Here is a 12,497-nt window from a genome sequence, read left to right as displayed (position 1 = left end):
AAGAGGCAGCCGGAAGTTGGATGAAGCACTCTGTTGTTGCCTGAACTGGGTGGAGGTATATGGTCTAAGCTTCTTCCTACCCCGGGCTTGATAATTTGCGGGGTCATACTTGCGTTTAGGGGTCAAACCCCAACGGGCTTTAAGGCTCTGATTAACCCTAGTGGCCTCCGCCAAGACTTCCTCTACGAGATCCTCGGGGAAGAGATTTGAACCCCAACAGGAGGACCGGATGAGTTTATTAGGTTCATGCCTAATCGTCGCCTCAGCTAGAACATGCTTGCGACATCTGCGTTTAGCAGTAGCGAAGTCATACAAGTCATAATATAACGACTGTAACGTAGCCTTGTTGAGAGACTTAAAAATACTCTCCGTATCGTAAGTCAAGGCTATCGACTCCGTGGATGTGGCCAGGTTTAGAGTACGGCCCACACGTAGGCGGGAATCATATTCCTGTTTAATGAGGGATTCCGGGAGACGGGGAAGCTTCTCACTAAACAAGACTGAGGCACAGTCTGCTGCAAGCTTGCCGGAGGTAAAGGTGGTATGGACGTTGGCCCAACACTCAATACCTGAGGGAAGAAGGAGGGAGATTGGATCCACCTCTCGGATGGGAGGCAAGGGCTTCTCCTCCAGAGCATATTGAAAGGCAAGCTCTGCCACCTTATTGACGCATGGAGTCAAGGTGTTCTTGTCCATTAAGAACATCGTAAAGGAGCTTTTATAAGGCGTCAGCATGGTGTTAGTGCAGCCGATGTCATTCAAAAATCTGGCCCAAACAGATTGGGCTTGCTCCTTCGGGAAGATGACCGTCTCTTTGGGGACCTTGTCTAATCGGACTAAAGCTTCCTCGGTAAGTCTGGCATAACCATGAAATGGAAATGCCAGACCCGGAGGAAAGAATTCAAAGTCCTCTAGAGGACGAGTGCCAAGGCCCTCCAGAGTCAACATTCCGTCTGAGAACGGGGAATGAAGAGCCATCCGCCAGGGGTTGTTCTTGGCAAACGGCGGGAGCTTAGAGGCATCCGGTATGAGAGAGCTTTGGACTCTCTCCGGAGCTCCTTGCTCTAAAGCCCCAATTCTCTGACCGAAGTTAGAGAACATCGTGTCCATCCTCGACTGCATCTCCGAAACCAACTTTGCCTGCATCTCCGACACGATGCGAAGCATAGCTGATTCAGAAAGGCCCGGGCTAGCAGCAGGAGGGGCGGAAGGAACTCCCGGGTCGTGAGACTTAGAGGAGGAACCAGAGGTCTTTGAAGACGGGTTCGTACCATGTTTAGAGCCATGAGAAGTCTTGTGAGGCTTGCGAGCTTTGGGTAAGGTCCTTGAAGTAGACTTATCCTTAGGGGGAACCGGGTATGAACGTTGAGACGAATCACGGTCCCCAGAAAATCCAAGAAAAGAAGAGCGATCAGAAGAAGAAGAAAGAGCGGGGCTGAGGATAGGAATCTCAGCGCCGGACACACCTGCCTCACTTACCACCCTACCTGTATCCGGCTCGTCTAGCAACATTGGTTCGACGTCCAGGTTCATGGAGGCAACATTGTCCTCCAGACCTCCGGGGGCGTCCGATGGATCTTGCTCTGGGTCGATGAGACCCGTTATAGTGGCATCAATGTGGGCAATGATGGGAGCTGCCACATGCCTAGCCACAGCAGCTGAAGACTTGGCGTTGGGGTAAACCATGGTGCAGTAGTCCTCAGATAGGACGTACGGCCGCTTAGACTTCACATTCCGGGCAAACCCACCAACCCACACCTTCAGTGTGGCCCGAGACGCAGACTTTTGCTCCGGGGATGCCTGAAATAATAGTGGGAATTATAAAAGGGAGACTCCCAATGGTCCTTCAAGACCATAGATATCTTACTAATAGTAAATAAAATAAGAAGGCAATATAGCCAACGGGACTCACCGAGTCAGATCCAAGGGTAGTGATGAGGTCGAAGCAAATCACACAGTTATCCGGGTGCCATACCACAACGTCTTCCAGTTGAACCCCACAAGGGGCGTGAGATCGGCAGACGGAGTGGCCACAAGGCTGGTGCAGAACAGCTGCACAGGCTGGCGTCAAACAATGCACCATCTATAAAAAGAATAGTATATGAGAAACTGTAATTCTCTTAAGTAGGGGCGGGTCTGGAGGACCCGGGCCTAACATAGGTCTAACACAAGATTAGAGCTTAACTGTACTATTCTTTAAGTAGGGGCGGGTCCGGAGGACCCGGGCCTAACATAGGTCTAACACAAGAATAGAGCTTAACTGTACTATTCTTTTAAGTAGGGGCGGGTCCGGAGGACCCGGGCCTAACATAGGTCTAACACAAGATTAGAGCTTAACTGTACTTATTATTATTATTTTTTTTTTTTTTTTTTTTTTTTTTTTTTTTAAGTAGGGGCGGGTCCGGAGGACCCGGGCCTAACATAGGTCTAACGCAAGGTTAGAGCTTAACTGTAATATTCTTACATAGGGGCGGGACCGGAGGTCCCGGGCCTAAACATAAGTCTAACTTGAAACTAAAATATAGCCATCCATTCCGGTCAAGCCGGAAGCATAAAAAAAAAGGATGCAATAACAAGGAATTAAGACACATGGTGTCTGATTTCCCGGGCCGGGAAATAAAGGTATATTCAATACCAATTCCTTTAGGGACTCCGGGGTAGTGATCTGTCATATATAATCATCATAGGAAATGTTATAAAATAATAGGGGGGCGGAACTGTAACTAAGAACTGCCAATCGAACCCGGAGGGTTTCGTATAACATAAGCCAGAATGAAAAGTGAATATAAAATAGGGTGCACCGGGATCCAACTCTGTTGACCGGTGGCCAACCAGACTAGACAGAGACGAAACCGCCGGGCCACCCGGAGGACAAAGTCCATAAACACTTAACTACCCCCTCTAAAAGGAGGGAAGGCAACGGTCCCTTAGTGGAGGGGGGAGAAGCCTAGCCTCCCACCTAGCTAGAGGGGGAGCGTTTGGGAGGATCACGTGATACGAGGCAGCAGGGCTACCAACTGACGATCCCCAACCAGACAGATCAAACGGAGTAATGGCACAAATATTCATTATAATAATAATAATAATAATAGCGTTAAATATATGAATAAACACATAGAAAATTTTTGGGCAAGGCATGCAACATAAATAATTAAATCACAAAAGACACACCTGATGGCTAAAAATAACATTGCCGCCTTAGCAAGAAGGTCGGCAGCCATAGCGATACGTAAATGATATCGGCCCAAAAATTGAACCACGAGGATTCTAAACGCTAAATAATGAATATTCACAATAACAAATAATATTGATAATAAAAATAATACACATAATAACACCGCAAGTGAAAATTAAAAGCTCTCAAAAACAGGAGTACCAACTGTAGTGAAATCAAGCAAGATCGGTATGAACGAAGAGAATAAACTCCTATAATATAAATATTAAACGATCTAGGTTGCTCAAAACACAGTAAAACCCAGCTTGGTACTTAACTTAGACGGTGTCTCCTGGGAAACCGACGAAGAAGCCATAATTCACTAGAAAATAACCAAAATTCGAGAGCACCAGAAAAATGCGGGTTACTTTACTCGTCGTGCTAAAAGGAGTTGGGTTCTGAGCGGATGCATTGTAGTAGTACCGAGTGAGGTTGAACGGCTCTCCTCTATTGGGGTTCTCTGTCGTGGATTAATCTAAATAGTGCGGGACCTCTGGAATATACGCCCAATTTTATACTGACACCAATAGGTGAGCGAGCTAGTTAACCTAGCACTCCTTTACATTTTTTCTCTGGTATATTTAGCAGTAAATTACCTAAGAATAAGTGCTAAATGGAGCTTATTCACTGGGCGGCACAGGTTCGAGCCCAGAAATAATAATAATAATAATAATAACAGACAACCCACTTCGACACCTACCACAAGCTATAGCTTTGCTATGATTGTACGCCTGAAGACTACTCAATACCTCTTTGCGAAAAGGTTATCTAGATATCTGAGGAATTCTTCAGCATCAGTCTACCAGGCAGTATCACGTTTTGTGTGGTTGGCGTCATATGAAAGTGTCTCTCCACTCGATACCTCAATTCCAGCAATAGCGGAATCCTCGAGTATATGCAAAAGGAAAAGGCCCCCAATTCAGTTTCGACAGATAAAGATGATCCCTCAACCTTGATCCTTCACCTTCAAACTGAAAGAAAGGGACACCCTCTCATCGATAGACTTTTCCTAACTCATACGGACTTACAATTTGCCTTTCCCCAGTCGGAATTGAGACCTTCCTCTCAGAACATGGTTCAAATCTCCGATCCCTAAAGGGACTTCCTTGTGTTCCACTTCACCAGGCAACAAATTTTCCCCTGATTTAAGAACACAATGTTCCTACACACTCGGACAGCAACCATACGAGTCAAGGAACTTCATGGTCTCTCTTTCGACATCGCCCATTATTGAGAAGGGCGAAAGACAATGTTCAGTTTCGTCTGAGTATGTCACCAGACACAGTCTCCAGAGGTGACGGATCCTACACAGGTCTCAACTAGGTAACGGACGATCCAGATCATCCGTTACTGTACCCAGGGTAAGGTATGAGACTTTACCTTAAGAAAACGGCAACAGCCTGCCTGGGTCCCTCCTCTTTTCAGCACTGGGAGAGACTAGAGGAGGATCACCGAAACATCATCTAGACATGCCGACTCACAGTGTCAGGGGCATAACTATGCCCCTGGTCCTGCTTAGCAGATTACTTTGTGATGCAGGTTTTACAAGAAAGGATGTGAATGCTCCAGGTGACTTTCACAACCTTTCTCCTGCAAGACGTGACCCCCAGGAACTCGATACAATCTCTATCGGTCCGGTGGTGGCTGCACAACAGCTGGCTGTATGCCTCAAGCTCCTTATTGGACAAGTAGCAGAAGGTTGAGGGCACTGTTACCCGGTTTTAGTCTGAGTGAATGAAAAGATTTGACTGGCTCTTATTCTTTTCTTCATCCTACCCTCTCTTGGGGAAAGCAGCATCCTGGGTTCTCTGCATAGCTGACCTCTCAAACAACTGCAGGTAAACCAAGCTTACTTATGTTCCTAGTATTAAGATTAATACTGTTACATACCCATACCCTGACGAGGTGGTATTGGGAAAGTCCTAGTCTACAAGTTTCCATCTAAAGAGATTCAGAACAACTTCCTAGGACAAGTCACACTTCTTCATACTTTCACACACAGCTTGCGTAGGCCACAGTCCTTGCGTAGCAAGGTTCTAGCGAGGTGCAGGGGATGATCATGAAGAAGAACACCTGTACGGTTTCCCCTTCCGGAGATTAATTTAGCAGGATTCCTGTTAGGGAAATCCTTTTGGGGACAACTCAGAATAAAGCCTTGGCTTCTTTCTTTAGCAATGCTTTATATTATCCTTCCTTTGAGATAAAACTTGTAGGAAGGAAACAGAGTGCTGCTCGGAGATTCGCCTGCAAGTGTAAGATTTCCCCTTCCGAGAGTCTTTACACAACTTTTGCGCATGTTTGTGTTCACGCTCAAGATCATGAGTTACTGTATACAATCATGATGTTCGTGGTTTCAGTCACGAGCATCTTATGGTTATGATCACGAGTTAGACGCTTGTAATCATGAACCAGACGCTCAAGTTAGCCTTCACAATCATGATCGTGAATACACACTCATGATCGTGAGCGAGATAGTATACTTCATTGCGACATTACTCTTTCCTCAACCTTTGAGACGCACGATCGCGTTCACGCTGACGAGCGAGACGCTCACAGTCCTGCTAACGATGGGCTAGCGTGGGCTCGTGATTGCCCACGCTGACGAGCGTGATGCTCATGATCGCGTTCATATTCACGTGCGAGACGGTCACGATCGTACTCGCTCTGACTAGCGAGACGCTTGGCATCACTGTGATGCTCACAATTGCGCTCACGTTCGTGAGTTACACTCTCGGTCATAAACGATAATTGTGACCACATTTGTATCCCGATTCGCTTTAGCTTTGAGGACACTTGCGATCACGAGCTAGTCGCTCGAGATCGCGAGCGAGACCAGCGCTCACGCTGAACGCTCTCTGTCACGAGCGCGACGCTCGTAACCATCATTGTGAAGCCAATCTCTTCAACTCTTGAATACGCTCTCAGTATCGCAAGCTAGATGCTCCCGATCGCTCACAAGCGTGAATTACACTCTCATAGACGCAAGCGAGGACGCTCACAAGCGTGAGCTGAACGCTCATGATCGCTACTGGGACACTCGTGATAGAGCTCATACTCACGATTACGCTTTGGATCATGAGCTATATACTCGAGCACAATGCTCATGATGGCGATTGGTGAGCGTATTGCAGCCGCGATTGCGAGCTAGACACTCGTGATCACGTCGGAAACGCTCACGACTGCACTCAATCTGGCGGTCATGGGTTACACACTCACGACTGAGACGCTTGTGACAGCGATTCCAGTCACGAAGCTCTCACTCACGCGCTGGATCATGAGATACAATCTCACGGTCACGAGCAAGACTCTTGTGGTCATGATCGCGAGGGTCTTGTGGTAAGATCATGAGCTACACTCGTGATTGCGAGTTGGACGCTCATGATCACGAGCCACAGGCCTATATACCAGGCTAGACACACTTGATCAAGAGCTACAAGCTCATATCAAGAGGCTTAAGCTCACAATCATGAACTAGATGCTCACGAGTGAACCGCTCGCGCTTTCATGTAAATCATACTTTTATGGTAGATGCTCTCTAGTGAGATGCTCTTTCTTTCGTGTGAAACATTCACGCTTTCAAGAGATACACTCGCTTTCGAGCGAGACGTTCACGCTCTCGAGCAAGTCTCGTGCAGGATACTCGTGCTTTTATGCAAGAAGCTCATGCTCTCATGTAAGATGCTCATGCTCTTGTGCGAGTTAGTCGCACTCGTCAGCAAGAAGCTCTTGTGTGAGGCGCTCAAGACCGAAGCAAGACGCTGTTGTGCAAGATTTTCACGCTCTTGTGCGAGGCACCCACGTGGGAGACGTGCACATTCACGAACGGGACTCTCACGCCCTCACACTAGGCGCTCCAAGACCTAGAATGAGGCTATCATGATCATTAGCACAGTGTCGAGCGAAACGATCCTGACCAATTCAGTAGACCGTGATTTGTCAACTACCAATCGCCGTTTTTCAATGTGCAGACTATCACGGTTGCTTCTCAATAGCACCGTTCGGTGTTCGTGTTTAACAGCTAGTCATTCGTTGTCCTACACGACGGCAGCAAGTCGTTTTTGCCTGCTAACCATGTGATCACTATAAGCCTGCTACATTCTAGGCTTCTGGTTTGCCAGCAACTTCCTGAGAGGGAGCTGCTCAAGAGAGTACTGTACTCTCTCCTAGACTGAATGTATCGGGTCTGATCACTTGGGCCTACACTACTTAGTTAGACCCTGCAGAGTTGATGGAATTACAGTTTTGTTTCCTTCTGGGCATCTACAAATACAGTACTCCATTCATCAGGCAACGGGGATATCTCGCTAGCGCAAGTCTCACTGCCCCCTAACCCTACGCTTTGGTCTCTTGTTTGTGTATCACAAACATGGCTTCTTGCATTCCCAAAACTTTCTCACCGTCGCCGGAATCAGAGGGATCTGCTTCAAGGTGGCCAGGTTTATGCATTGAATCAGGCACTCTTACAGGAGATAATCTCCCTTGAACTTGCGTGTTTTTCATTGACACTTCGTTCATATTACAGGAAGGATTGCAAATAAATTTCCTCATGAACCAGGGGCTGCTTCAGTTGGTACCGTCTCCCCTGTTGTCCTGTTTATGATGTGGCTGATCACGAACCAATTTTGCCTGAATAGGAACTACGCTAGTTAGACAGCCTCCTGAAGCAAATCGAATCTCGGAGGTAATAGGGGAGGTAGATTCTTTGAATCTGTTTCTCCACCCCATAGCGGGAGACCCAACCTCATGAGGTTACCGCCATTCTCTCCCTCATAGGGAAAGAATTCAGTGCTGTCTAATCGACAGCCATAGCAATATACTTGCTTCCATTCGAGTCAGCCCTAGATAGGTAACTGATAAGAATAACAGAGGATATTGAAAATGTGTTCTCCCCACCTGCGTTGGTCCATAGGCTCACGGACCTTAGTGGAAACACAATCAACATCCGTCTGCTTCCGTTCCGGGGAAACATCTGTCTACACTTCATGAAATGAAGTAGGACGATGATTTTCTCATGTAACCGGAAAAACCCCCTTAGACCAGGGTGGTTAGGAATATATTCCTTTCTCATAAAAGAAACCCTCCACGAGCTCGAAATATTTGGCTCAGGTCTTTTCGTCAAGGAAATAATGGCCAGACTTTAGCAAAATGGATACTATCTTGTATCTTACATTTCCTGTAGGAAATGGTAAGCAGTCTCTAACTCTCTTCCTCAGGATTGGGAAATCCGATCTCATAGGAAGACGGAGGGTGCCGGAATAAAGCCAGGCTTTGTCGGTTAGAAGTTTCTACTTTTAGTCTCTCCTCGTGAGACAAGCTTAATCTTCAAACCTTTTGATGCAAGGGAAGGTTCTGCAATCAACCAGTTATCCTCTTATATAGGTTCGACCCTTGTCTTGAAGACCTCGGCCTACAGATTGTAAATCTCTACTCCTGAGAGACTTCTCCTTCCGTTTACCTCGATCTATCATTCGAGTAATCAAGGGAATGACACGAAGTCATATCCTATATGGATATCAGTAGACTGTGTCATTACCTTGTAGAAACTTCTGCGGGTCCAACAAGATCGCACCAGTCCCTGTCGAGTGCGACCTCTGAAGAGTGCGACCTCTGAAGAACTAGCTGGGTCGCAGGTCCTTCAACACTTGGGATCGTCCTTCCCTTGGTCCTTGACAAGACCTGCGCAAATAACGGGCCTAGTAAAAAGACAGCCTAACGAAAATCTCTCCCAATGAGTAGATCTCCTCGTCCTTCTGAATTTGATGTTTCCTATAGAGGCATAAAAAAAGGGGGGGGGGGGTAGGCCACATTCAGGACCACATGTCCTTAGGACTATGATTAGAGCACGAATGATACCGTCTCTCTGCTCCTACGTGGTCTCTCCTGTCCACGGGTTTGGATATTATGGAATCCAACCCCCATGCAGGAGTATTCCTCCTAAAGCCTCTGTTTTAGAGGTCTCCCGTCGAGGAGCTAAATGAATATCAATGCCAGGCATTGATCTTTTTTACAGGATAAGAACTGTTGTCTCCTGTTCGATTTCCTTTTAAGAGCAATTTTCTCTGAGATAGGAATAGATGGCTTCTCCCCACTTCCATGCAGACTTATTCGGACTCGTTTTATTAAGGGACTCGACTAGAGCTAGGTCTAGTCTTGTCAGCTAGGTCACATAAATTGGCACGTTTACGACTACGGAATTCCATTACGGACTTCCTCTATGACTAGAGACTTCGTGGTGAGAGTCAAGTGAAGTCTATTTCTCCCTCTTCTCAAGAGTGCTATTCTTGTCTTGCACTCATAAATTGCCAACTAAGGAAATCACGCTCTTCGGCTCAGGCAATGGAGGACCTTTGCTCGTTCATCGAGCATCTCCTCTACTCATTGCTCTCCATAGAGTTTGAGCTGATTAACTGTAGGGGCTAATACAGCCGTCTACAGGACGGGTAGCTCTAAATCGCAGATCTTCCCCTGATCCGGAAGGCAGGTATTTTCCATTTTGACAGTCGAATAAAAGAGAGACATACCCTATGGGTCTCCTTCTACGTCTCACTTACGGCAAGAAACCAAATAACATCCTATTTTGTTCTGGGTACCTTGAACCTCAGGTTCAAGCCCTCCAAATGGGAACCTGCCACTGTGTAATCAAGGCTGTAACACAGGTAATTACTTGAGGACATACCTCGAGGAAGGTGGTTACCTAGCTCCAAGGGTATAAAACACTGGGTCAGACACTAGTCATTGTTTTCTTTATCTCACCAGTGATTATTGGTAGGGTGGATACGTGTCTAATCTTCACCTCTCCCTACCCAAAAGACGTGATCCACAGGAGACCTGATACATTTTCTCTTATCACTCCTGTGGTGGTGATACAATAACTGATTTTGACGTAGGAAAAATCTACTTTTGGGCGAGATAGCCATGTCGTCCTGATGGAAGTTCCTTTAGGCAGTTTCCTACTGTATAATATTTCTGTGAGTGATATTACAAGAGAATTACGGTCAGGTATCACAGAGTTCTAACCCCCGAAACGACTATCCTAAGATATCATGTATAATCAGGGACGTATCCGTAGATAACCATAGATATCTGTACTCCAAACAGACTTAACCCAGTCTAGGAATCTAAGGAGGAGGATAGGTGAGGAGCCGTTACATATCCTCTCCCTTCGTAGTACTACTCACCCCTGATAAGCTCATTCTACCTTTCGCAGTTTACCTACGTATTCGTTTCTTTGTTAAGAGCGCCTTTTCTCAACTTTTTGGAGTTGTTTCCTCGCATGATGGCTTCCCTGTAGTCGTCAAAGTTGCGTAACCTCCTCTTTCACAGTTTGATTTAGCTGTAACTGCTTTTGATCCCTTCGGGGAGTGATTATTTGACTTCTTTATGGCGATAAGTCCAGCTAGCTTTTGGGTGCCATTTTATGTGCGTTTCTGCCCTTGTTATTTTATGTTCACTTAGTTTTATTCCACTAGTGTTACGTTAGCTAGCTTTATTTTGGCGTTGCAATGCCTTGGACTCTGTTTTGTATTTGCTTTTACTACGTTTTATGGTAGTTTAAGATTTAGTTTAATGCATGTTTGTCCTGGCTAACCTAGCTTAGCTCGAGCCCAAAAAAGTGGTTTAATAATACCTTGGGCTCCTCATTAGACAAGTAGCAGAAAGTTGAAAGCATTGGCTATCCGGCGAAAGACTGGGATGAATAAAAGTATGCCTGGCTCTTTTACTTGAATAATCTTCCCCTCCTTTGAGGAACAGCGCAATGTGTACCCTAGCAGAGCTGGCTTCAACCTCTGCAGGTAATAACCACTTCCCTTGTGTAACCAAGTATGTTTGTATATATTCGCACACGTTCCCAGTGCCTCCTGCGAGGTAGGCCTTGGGAAACGTCTTTGCATTTGTAAGGCTCCTATTTTAACTATAAGCATCTTCTTACCTAGACATTCTTTTGATATCTCTCACAACTATTTAGGTTGTTCAGGCCGCTATCATAGTCACTGGTATTGATATGCGAGGTGCAAGGTTTTCTCTTGATTACAGTCTAATACTGTACTAGGGAAACCCGGGTCAATGACTAAGCCAGTAAACGGACTTACCATCCTCCTAAGAGTGAGTCTTCCAATAGATAGCGGAAGGTTTGTCAGTATGGGAACAAATGACAAATTCAGATATAATTTTTATTTTTCTCTAACTAATACAGACCTGGAGCTATTTATAAAAATTGGCCTGCCATCACCTGTTCCCCAGTAAGTCCTGCCTGCAAGCAAAATGTGACGCGATTCACTGAACCGTGAGTAGATATAGGTGGCTGAGTAGCCCTCAGCCACCCCCCCCCCCTACCTACCCACTGTAGTGGTTAGGTAGGGTTTCCACCTCACATTTAAAATCTAATGGCTGCCTTCCTGCTGCGCTAGGAGTATTATTATTATTATTATTATTATTATTATTATTATTATTATTATTACTAGCCAAGCTACAACCCTAGTTGGAAAAGCAAGATGCTATAAGCCCAATGGCTCCAACGGGGAAAAATAGCTCAGTGAGGAAAGGAAATAAGGAAATAAATAAATGATGAGAATAAGTTAACAATAAATCATTCTAAAAACAGTAACAACGTCAAAACAGATATGTCCTATATAAACTGTTAACAACGTCAAAATCAGATATGTCATATATAAACTATAAAAAGACTCATGTCACCCTGTTCAACATGAAAACATTTGCTCCAAATTTGAACTTTTGAAGTTCTACCGATTCAACTACCCGATTAAGAAGATCATTCCACAACTTGGTAACAGCTGGAATAAAACTTCTAGAATACTGAGTAGTATTGAGCCTCATGATGGAGAAGGCCTGGCTATTAGAATTAACTACCTGCCTAGTTTACGAACAGGATAGAATTGTTCAGGGAGATCTGAATGTAAAGGATGGTCAGAGTTATGAAAAATCTCATGCAACATGCATAACGAACTAATAAAACGACGGTGCCAAAGATTAATATCTAGATCAGGAATAAGAAATTTAATAGACCGTAAGTTTCTGCCCAACAAATTAAGATGAGAATCAGCAGCTGAACACCAGAGAGGAGAACAATACTCAAAACAAGGTAGAATTAGATTGATCACCAAAAATATTGTAAGACTTTCTCAATAAGACAATTTTTTGTGCAAATGAAGAAGACACAGACCTAATTTGTTTCTCAAAAGTAAATTTTCTGTCGAGAATTACTCCTAAAATTTTAAAAGTGTCATACAAATTTAAAGAAACATTATCAATACTGAGATCCGGA

The sequence above is a fragment of the Palaemon carinicauda genome, unplaced genomic scaffold, assembly GCF_036898095.1.
Source record: "Palaemon carinicauda isolate YSFRI2023 unplaced genomic scaffold, ASM3689809v2 scaffold638, whole genome shotgun sequence".
In the NCBI taxonomy this organism is placed as follows: Eukaryota; Metazoa; Arthropoda; class Malacostraca; order Decapoda; family Palaemonidae; genus Palaemon; species Palaemon carinicauda.
The sequence above is the reverse complement of the archived record's forward strand: the minus strand, read 5'-3'. Positions refer to the sequence as shown.